Source organism: Dermacentor silvarum, chromosome 11 (assembly GCF_013339745.2).
Source record: "Dermacentor silvarum isolate Dsil-2018 chromosome 11, BIME_Dsil_1.4, whole genome shotgun sequence".
NCBI classification, from domain to species: Eukaryota; Metazoa; Arthropoda; class Arachnida; order Ixodida; family Ixodidae; genus Dermacentor; species Dermacentor silvarum.
In genome coordinates, this window is record NC_051164.1 from 62,295,447 (window position 1) to 62,306,588 (window position 11,142).

The following is an 11,142-nucleotide window of genomic DNA, read 5'->3' on the forward strand; positions in this document are numbered from 1 at the left end:
CCTGGTTTCAAACTGCTTTGCGAGTTCGTAAATTGATCATATTCAATGAAATATTGCTTATTATGTAGAACAATTTGCAATGATTATACGAACGTGCGGTGCCTTACTGTAGGGGGGGGGGTCGGAGGAAGGGGAAAGAGTTTTGCTTTAAACGGTGAAGTAATTGGGCTATCGAATCACACACACACACACATACACAAAAGCACGCATACGCGTGGGTGTCCGTCGACACATCGACACGCGCACTCATATAAGGTGTCCCAGCTAGAGCACTGCGCGGGCCAATTTTTACGTTGGGCTTCCCGCCCGAGCCTGTCAAAACGTTTTATGGCGAGACCCGGACCCGGCCCGGACCCGGAAATAATCCACGTTACCCGCCCGGCCCGCCACCCCTTTACCTTAGGCCCGAGCCCGGCCCGAGCCCGGCTCGAAACCGGCCCAACCCCGGCCCGAAACCGAACAAGACATGTTTTTGAGAGTCGAGACGCGCGAGGATAACTCGCTGCATGTTACATGCACACCACCAGAAAGTCCGAGCCCGACCCGGGCCCGCCTCAAAATAACTGAGCCCGGCCCGGGCCCCGGTCAAAAAGCACATGCTGTGCCCGAGCCCGTGAAAAAACTGCATTACCCGGCCCGGCCCGGCCGGGCTTTCGGGTAAGCCCGAGCCCGTGCAGTGCTCTAGTCCAGCTAATGTTAGCCAAGCTTTCAACGAAAGTAAATATATATTATATATATATTATATATATATATATACGCTATGCAAGACACGAGTATAAGACAGTGTTCGGTTAGTTGTCAGACCTCTGACGACCAAGCACCGTGTGTCTTATATCTGTTTCTTGGACCACAATTTTTTTTTCTTTTCATTGAACAGCTTGGCTAGCATTAGCTGGACACACGGTATACAGTTACACAGCACCCCCTGTCGCTCACTCAAGAGAGTACGTCGACTACTCGGCCATCGAACACAGTCTGGAGCGATTTGAGGTGTTGTCTTCTGGGTCACGAGTTCCTTGGAGAAGAACTCCAAGGGACTCCATGTGTCGTCCAGGTGTTTCAGGAGGGCTGCTCCGAGGGAGGTGCTGGAGGCATCCGGGAAGAGTCCGAAGAGATAATCTGGTGATACCAGATGAGGCGGCAAAGTGGCGTCGCAGAGAGCAAGGGCGGTATTCTGTCAGAGTCTACCTAGTGGACTGTCCATTTCTGCGACCGTTGATTCGCTGCAGCTTGACGTGCAGGAAGGTGCCAGCCAGTCTCCTTCCTGCACGTCAAGCAGCAGCGAATCAACGGTCGCCGAAATGGACAGTCCACTAGGTAGACTCTTACAGAATACCGCCGCTTTGCAATCCTCGAAGACTTTCGTCGGAGCTGTTGTCCAAGTGACAGATTGGTTACCTCGCAGACCGGCAAAGGCGTCGTGAAGAGCAAGGAGCTAGATAAACACCGTCTTTAGGCAAAAAACGGCTGCAGGAGTTAAGCATGTCGAGAAAACTGTACGGATCCTTAGCTGAGCTGAGGATAACGTTGTAGGACCAAGATGTGACCAGGCAAACGTTGAGTCCCTTCTCCTGCGACTTGGTAGCCCAGAAAGGTGCCGACGGGGGCGCCGACGTGGTCTTCTGTGTATTGATGAGCAAGACATGGTCATCGAGGCGCTCGAAAAGTATAGGCGAAGATCCTGGTTGTGGTCCTCAGCCTTCCGAGAGAAGATCAGTATGTCGTCGAGATAGACGAAGCAGAAGTCGAGGCCAAGGACGACTTCATTGATGAAGCGTTGGAAGGTTTGCTCCACGTTTCTAAGATTGAAGAAGACACGTTTGTCCCGCGTTTGTTCCGGATCGCCAGGCCGCAGCTAGGGCTGGAGTTGCTGTTGAAGAGCGACGAAGGTTTCCTGGCCAGCCATATAATAGTGCGATATGCGAGTACATTCATGTATGTCAGTGTTTGCTTGCGTCTTGTAGCAAGCAAGCTGAATTAGCAACTAGCCCAACAACAAGTTGTGCTGTATCACGTCCGGATCACCAACGTGGGATTAGTAAGCGACCGATCCCAACACAGAGTACCAACATAAGCAACCATATGCTGGTTTATTCCTTCAGTAAATAACAAGCGTAAAATATCCATTACAAAATTGTGTTTAGGAAGCAGCAGCCTCAGCTACGGCCCGGCGATCCGTGAACCGCGCCTCAAGTCCGATGCTTGTTTCTTGAGAGGCCATGCCTACATCCGCCTTGCTGCCAGAAAAGACGTCCCAAGCCAGTCTCAGAGTGCTCTGATCAATAGGTCATGTCTGTCGGCTGCAGAAGCTGCAACTCACTGGTTGAAGCAGTGACGCTGCAGAAACTGACCTACTGGTGTAGTGTATCGCCAAATTTCTTTCCTCTACGCGCCAATACCAAAGCATGGCGCGTTGGTAGTACAGTTGCAAATATATATGCGATAATAGTATTCGTGTTTTCATTACATACCGTTTTAGCAAGCGACCCCCTATGCTGACCGAACTGGAAGACGTTCCACGTCACAATGCATGTGACCTAATGAGTATAGTGGGATAGGGTTGCAATTCTGGGGTAAACGGGATCAACGGGATAAAAGGGAATTACCCTTTTGCCATGACGTGGTGCGTCGCGGAGATACTGGATTCCCCTATCCACCTGGCTCACTCTCACTCCAATTGGTACGCGATGGAGGGCGCGTGGTTTAGCGCCGAGTGAGAGGAAACGATTGCTTAACCTCTCGCGTCAAGCGCGCAGCATTGGCTGCGTTGGTTTGTGCCTGACCAGAAGTATAGTGTTGCGTCGGCGTCCGTTGTAGCAAATATGGAGTCTTTGAATTAGCGTACCTAATCGGCTTTGCGTACGCAATAACCCAAACTCGATTGGAAAGCCCTCTGCCTTCTTTCGCAGTCTCGTTGCATTCTTTAGTAAGCCAGGCGGTTTGCGCCCCCTAATTTTGGATACGCGTTATCTGAGATTGCCAAATGAAAGGTTCTTGAAAATGCGACCAAAAGCATTTCCTCATCCGAGAAAAAACTGGAAGAACACCGGCATTCACGAACCCTGAAAGCATGCCAACGCTAGGCTGCTCATAATGCCGAAGAAAGAGAACATCGTCCGCAGCAAAAGAGTGTGGTGAACGCCCGTCGACGGGAGGCACCTTCGGCTATTCGCTTACTTAGATAATCATCTTTGATGCTTTCTGCATTATTATTATTATTTTTTTCGTTATTCGATTGAAGCCACCTGGCTGGACGTACCGTAGAGTGCCGTACTCTGAGAGTTACGCTATAAATTCTGCGCATTAAGAGGAGCACCACGGGGCGCTCAGCCTACGCGGTTTCGTATCGCCGCATCCAGCGAGCGTGGAAGCGCCAACCGCGCAGAATATAGGAGGAGGCGTGCAGGTAACAGATGCGGCTGAAGGTATCGCGCGCGTCTCGTCTCGCGCGCTATAGGGCCGCCGAAACTGGAAGTGGACACGCGGGTCGCAGCCGGGGAGGGCCGGCGACTTAAAAACGATGATGAAGCGGCGGCCGCCGCCGGTCTCGTGACCGCATTCCCCGCTTTTTTTTGTGCGCAGCTGCCTCCGTTCTGCCTCTGTTGAGTGCAGTTCGGGCTCCCGGAGCTCCCCCGTCAAAAAAGCGGCCCGCCGGTCAGCCACCTCACACGTGTATCTTTCTGCCCCTGTGGAGCTTATACATTGAAAGCGAAGCTCTCTTCTGGCTCTTTCCCCATACTTTACGCGGGTGGTTGTGTGCGTATGTCGGCAGATATAAGCGGGTATTCACTCAGGCTCACCCCCGAATATTTTTTTCGCGGGCTGTGTACTCGCTCACACTGATCTACGTTCGCACTCTTCGACAGTCGCCCACCTTACAATGACATCCACTCAAAAATCACCGTCACCGAGTTTCGTTCCTACTCGCGTTGACCGGCACTCACTCCTGTTCACACTGACGTCCACTCGAGTTCATAAACTAAAACCGCAAATAAGGCGGTAACGGAACCCTTGCTCTTTTTTTTTTGTCTTTTTACAACGAAGCGGTGTATAACTAGTATCCCGGGATTTCTTCGTGGCGTAACGTCGACAGAAAACTATCAACCTTACGCTGGTTTGCATAACCACCGTAATTGCGGGTCGAACACTGTGCAGCGCACCGTTATCTTTGAAAAGTATGCTAATAGTGTGAACTCCAGGAGGCTAAAACTTGGAGGTTAACAAAGACACTCAAGAAGAAGCGTAACGACGTTGTAACGAATAATGGCAGCAGAACGGTATGCGTAAGCGTAATATTAGTAAGGTGCGTGACCGGACTAGTTGGTGTTCCACCTTGTTAAACAACCCATCGCGGTGGCTTAGTGGCTATAGGGTGTTGCGCTGCCAAGCACGAGGTCGCGGGATCGAATCCCGGACGCGGCGGCCGCATTTCAGTGGGGGCGAAATGCAAAAGCGCCCTCGTCCCGTGCATTGGGGGCACGTTAAAGATCCCCTGGTGGTCAAAATTAAGCCGGAGCCCCCCGCTATACGGCGTCCCTCATAATCGAATCATGGTTTTGGCACGTAAAGCCTTAGAATGCACCTTGTTAAAGAGCTCGAAATGAGAAAAAAAAAAAAAAAAACTGCAAGAAAGGGGGACGAAGACAAGCGCTGTAATTCGCAGCGCGCTTGTCTTTAGTCTCGGTTATCGCTGTTTAACAAGACGTTATGTTAGATTGGAAGAGGACAGTATAGACCGTTTCACTGTTTACAAACATAGGCCCTGCACGGCTTCCGGTTATGCCCTCTGACGTAGCTGCTAAGTGTAACTGGCAAAGAAGCAACCATGCGTTAAAACATAGAAGACTGATAAGGCACGTGACCGGAAGTTTCTTGGGGGCGGCGCGCTCGCTGCTGTTATCGCGAGCATGAAACCGTCTATAGATCGTAGGGTACACGAACGTGTATAGCGGTTATATTTGAGGTTAAAATGACTTTGAAGACAAACACCGAGTTATTTTATACTGATAGAGTACATTTGAAAACTCTATTCTCGTCAATTTCGCTGCAATAGATTGATATTAGAAAAAAGAATAAGGTCAAAGCTTGGGTTTTTTGAATTTCGCGCCGAAACCCCAGGGCGAACCCGTCACTGTGACGTACATGTTTGAAATTATTATTATTATTATTTTTTCGTATTTGGGCCGCGGTGGCTCGGTAGAAAGTTCCAGAAACTTGCAATGTTTGATCTTTGGCTCCCTAAGAACACAACGTAGCCCATTTTTTTTTTTACCTACAAGCATTTACCGAGACCGTAGCAGCCACCGGCGAAATCCATGACGTCATGGAAAGCTGGTGCGAAAACTTTAAGGCTGCTTCGCCAACCATCTGTCCTTCTTGCGTCTTTTATGGCTTACCGCCAAGCGTCGTAGCGCGGTAAGAGTGACATTTCTTGGTATTGAAGAAGGTTAATTTATTAACGCAGAGGAAACCATTTTTCGCTCTGGTGTCTCTTTAATCTATAGGAAGACGTGGATATAAGCAAGTCATAAGCAAAAAATAAAAAAAAGAAATAAAAATAATGAATCGTCCGCGTCAAAAAAAAAAAAAAAAGATGATCTGATTATGAGGCACGCTATTCTATAGCTTCCTAGCTTCCTGCCGTTACCGTTGACCTCAAAGGTCTCCGGAAATTCGGATCCGCGTAGCAAAAAAAAAAAAAAAAAAAAAAAAAAAAAAAAAAAGAACGAGAAGTTTTGTTGCAAACAGAAAAAGACAGACAGGACGGCGTTTCGATCATAAACTTCCACCCAACCAGTCCAAAATCGCCATCTTACCGAGTCAGGTAGCCGCGGGAGAGAACCTCTTTTCGAATGGTGTTCGAATTTCTTGAATGCGGGGTGTATGCCTGCGTGTGTCCTTGTGCGTATAATTTTAGTTATGATCGCAGTCACCCGCAATAGCATGCTAGCGCCAGGCAAGCCTTAGTTTTCGTTAAAGATGCCCTCCCCACCCCCCTCCCTCTCCAGAGGCAGTGAACTTCCTCGCCGTCGTAATGGTGTAAATACACTACAACCCGTCGTTAGTGGCCTTTGAAAGTACTCCTCGTCATAAGTAACTAATGTGAGTCTAAACTACACGCAAACGGCGTAACTATTCCATGAACGCCTGTAATAGGTTCCCATAGATAGCGCAAGTATAACCCATCTTTCACGAGAGCCCGGCAACACAGCCACACACTATCACATAGTTAGCTCCTGTCGAAGTTGCCTAACGTGGAAGGGCTTTAGCGAAACCACTGGAGCATGCGCCCATACGGTTCATATACACCGCGAGGAATATTTAACCACTTCCAAGACGCGAGAAAGTTGCTCCTGTTATTATAGTTTATGCGGTAATATGCACAGACTACGCAGTTGCACGCGTAGTTCTTGATACTTAGTTTCCTTGAAACCAAACTCTCGCGCACCTGAATTATTTCTTCGCTCAACGGTGGGCGTGCGGCCTCCGCGTGCCGCAAAGTTGTCGATGTGGTTTTATGCTTCTTCATATAACCCCCCCCCCCCCTCCCTCCCCCTTTCATCCTGCTCTTTTTTTTTTTTTTTTGACGATTGCCAAACCTCGGCGCTTAGAGGGAAGACCGCTCTGAGCGTCGAAGTGTGCCGAAATAAGGATCCGCCGAAAGCATATTAGCCGCACCTCTAACTGCGTACACGTGGCCGGCTATATATAATGGGGCCGAGAAGCCTCGTCTTGATATATTCCGCGCATTAGTTGCGTGCAGCGCCGCCCTAACGGAGGACACGGAAAGGTGCACGGGCTCCCGTGAAGTGTCGCGTTAAATAACGTTCTCGTGGCTCTTAACTAGCTCTTCCGAAACTATAAACGGCCGGCGAGCCCCGTTTCCACTAATGCATAATGACCAAGCGAAAACAGGCGGGTGAAAGGAGCGGACCACTTATTGGCTCCCTCCATCGTGGCTTCGTGAATAGCAGTAATGTTTATAAAATATTACCTTTAGTTGGTAATATTTAAATGTGCTTTAAATATTACCAGCTGGAGCATGTGGGCGGGCGCTGGCTGGTACGTGGTTTTGGTGGTGGTGTTGCAACTAGCGGAGGCTACGGCCCGGCCTGCATGGCCGGCAATTGTTCCGCCCGAGCGCGGGTGTTTCGCCAAAGGTTCATCAACTTGGTGTCTCGGGGGAAGGCAATTAGCAGGCGTGTAACGCATTTCCCGATTACTCCAGAGTGTTTAGGGAACACTATACACCTTCGAAGTCAGCGTGTGGAAGGCTTATCTTGTGTGTAGACCGTGAAGTATAACGTGTTTTTTTTTTCTTTTCTTCCAAGTGCGGGCACAACCAGACGAAGCGTTTTTCCACGTCAGCGATTTCACAACATGAGACACAAAGCGAGGAAATAGCTTCAAGTGCAGAACTGAGAAAAGATTGTAGTGACAATAGCTCTAAGGTTTACGCACACAACATAAATACACAATAATAAACGAATGTCCCCGAGCAGTTCACAGTATATACACACATGTTCTTGTGGAAGTACAAATGACATTTATCAACAAGCACTCGTGAATACTCACACGAGAGCCAGAGGGACACGGTAATAAAAGAGATTACGGAAACTAACATGATTCTGCAAGTGCTAGCTGATCGAAAAAAAAAATTACGTCCACAAATTTCGACGAGTTCTGACGTGATGAGAGTTAGACTAATAATTTTAGTAGGCCCTAAGATGTTGCTTGATATGAGGCCAATATCATTAGTTGAAATGATATTGAATAAATAAATTTTGAAAGAATAAATAAATAAATGAATAAATATATCTTGGGTGCAAGATCATAAAAAAATCACCGCAGTGTGGCACACGTGCATTAGTACGGTCTTTCGACTAATTAGAAGATAGCCGTAAGAATTCATGAAATTTTTAACCTCCTGCAGCCACGTTTTGGCTGTACGAGAGAAGTCGCAGTGGTACTTCTCAGGATTAGTCTCACTTAATGAGATTTCTTAGCATGCACCGAAACTTGAGTGCACGAGTGTTTTCGCATTCCGCTCTCACTAGAATGACGGGCGGCGACACGAACTTTGGTATGGGCATGTTAAAAGCTTCGGCTTAGGAGGAGGATGAAAGAGAAAGACAGAAGGCAGGGAGGTTAACCAGAATAACGTCCGGTTGGCTACCCTGCACCGGGGGAATGGGAAAGGGTAACGCAAAGATGACAGGGAGAGAGAGGAGGGAAGGAAAGAAGGAAATTATCGGCGAATTCGCTGACGCGTGTGGTATTGTACTATTAGTCAAAGACGTTCACGCAAGCCCGTCGTCCTCAAGAAACACAAAAGTGCCTTCACCGCTTTATGGGCCGACGAGCGATGGGGGCGGTGTTCCAGCAGCACCTGCACGGAAAGCGGCCGATTACCCAGTTTTTGTAGCGCGTAACCAAAGGCGATCGATAGAGAAGCGAAGCTTCACGTCGAGAAAGTCCCAGTGGAGGTCGGAGTTACAGTGAGGGGTTTAATCGATGCAGTCGTGTAATGTCTTAAGTTTGGCGAGTTACACTCGGTCAGTGAGAGACTGCGTGCCAGGTGTCGAAGCTGCTTTGCGGCGTCTGTACTCGAAAGCGGAATTGGAACGCTGTGCTCTTCTTGATGTGATGTGCGAGCAGCGTTATCTGCGGAATCATTAAATTAAATTATGGGGTTTTGCGTGCCAAAATCACGATCTGGTTATGAGACACGCCGTAGTGGGGGACTCCGGCAAAAATGGACCACCTGGGGTTCTTTAATTTCGCCCCCATCGAAATGCGGCCGCTGTGGCCTGGATTCGATCCCGCGACCTCGGGCTTAGCAGCCCGACACCATAGCCACTAAGCAACCACGGCGGGTGCGGAATCATTGCCATTGATTCCACAATGACCAGGTACCCGTTGGAAGTCAACCTCGTGGCCTTTTTGTTGGACGTGGTGGTGAAGTCTCACGATTTCGTATGTCAGCTGTTCATGACATCCGCGGCGGAGAACTGACTGCGTGCACTGTAATGCCGGTTTTGAGTCAGAAAACACAGACCATTTCTAGGCCTTTCATAATCAATGAATTCCAGGGCAGGGGCCGTAACCTTAAAAGCTTACGGGCTGCTGCTTCGTCAAGCTCTCAAGAACAGCTTCTTTCTGCAGTTACCCTCTGTGTCTGTGCGGAACAGATGCAAATAAAAATTCACCGACGATTACGATATTCCCTAACGCGAAATTTGAGCGGTGCTGTATATGTGTTTTCATTTCGCGATATATATTGGCTGGCGCGGACAATATGCCTCCTGCGGCACGTACGTTCCAAACGGAGCCAAGTGTTGCGACTGCCTCGCTGATCGGGAGATCGCGAGAGGCGGCGCGTGGCTGCCGCGCGGGCGCGATTCACAGCAGCCGCCTCCGCGGACAGACTTGCGCTAGTGCAGCTATAGGGTGAACAGACGACGCGTAGAGTGCCTCGATGCGCGTGCCCCCGCGAACCGAGCGGAGGAGAGCGAGCGCATCGAGAGACCCTAACGACGCGCGCTACTCTGGCGCCATCTCGTAGCCATCGTTGCCATAGTCCGCCTTGCGCGACACTAACGCTTTTCATCTCACGCTTTCGCCATACTCTTCTCCTCCGCGTTCCTCCTCGTGCTCTCTTCGCTCTCGCTCTCTTTCATCGCACGCTGCCCTCCGCGTTCGCTCTCATATTTCGCTGGGCTCGGTTACGAGGTACGACGCCGCCGACGCTCGCCGCACGAAGGGGCGACTAAAACGATTTGATTTGTTTTGATTTGATTCGCTTGGAAAGCGTCGGTGCTCTCGGCGCCGCATATACGTACCGTCAACCGCAAACGTTTACGGGACGCAGGATCTGCCAAGAAGCTGAATTCTCGCGAAGCGCGGTCACGCAGCCTCAAATTAAATGTTCCGGCATGTAGTAGCGCCTTCGCTACCTACACAGTGATTTATTAAATTAGAAGTGGCGTGCCTTAACAGTGCCGTAATTCACATTTGGCGAAGAAGACGCATCCCGTGAATTTTTTTGGTCGATAGTACGTATTGGCCGCACCGTGTTACGTATAGGTAAGCAGCTGCGGAAGCTAAACTAGAACTGTCTCGTGTTAACCAGGCTGCCACGCATGCGCACGCGCTCTTGTCGCTCGCCCGAGGGAACGCCCACAGACGGCCGCGCGCTGCAGCCGCCGAGTCGATGGCCGAACTCGCGATTGGTTTGTCTAAGCGGCTCTACACAGACGCCGCCGTAGCATCTTGCGCACGCTCACTAGTCACGCGAACAGGCGTGCCGTTGAGGAAAAGAATAAAAAAAAAAAGAAAGAAAGTTCGAGGAAGACTTACACGAGTGTAGCGTATATGCCATACATATTCGGGTGCGAGTGACCGAACCCAACCACGCTGGTTGAGAGCTGCCCTTCTGCTTCGCGATGCCGTGTGTGTTTTGTTTGTTGACGACGCCGCCGTAGAAGAGGTTGACCGGTTTTACGTCCCAGGCGCCGTTTCTATTTCGACGTTCGCGGTGCCGTCCTGCTTCTTCTTCGTCGCGGGCGTTGCCTACTTTCAGCTCATTGCGCTGCTTTCGTTTCTCTCGGTCTTTTCTTTCTTTTTTTTTATGCCGTAGCATTTCTTTGCCTTCACCCACGTTCCTGCATCTGGCTACCTGTTATCTCGTCTTGAAGCTAGAAAATCATTTAAATTCTTGAGTCTTACGTGCCAAAACCAAGCTATGATTATGAGGCACGCTGTAGTGGGGGAGTCCGAATTAATTCTGACCAGCTGGGGTTCGTTAACGTGGACCCAGTGCACGGTACACGGGCGTTTTTGCATGTCGCCCTTATTGAAAGGCGGCCGCCGCTGCCGGGATTCGATCCCGCGTCCTCGGGACATCACAACGCCAAAGCCCCTACCACGGCGGGCGAGCCACTCGCCTTGAAGAATAACAAACGTTATCTTCAATGCGGTTATATTGAAACCCACAGCCCTCCGTCTGCTACATGGACACTCTGCCACTACTGCTTTCTTTCCTTGGTTTAGACAATGTGATTTCGGCACAGTATTGCCTTGAAGACACTGCTAAAGGCTGAGGAAATGCCCGACTTGTTGGCCGGGCCACTCTGGCAGCTA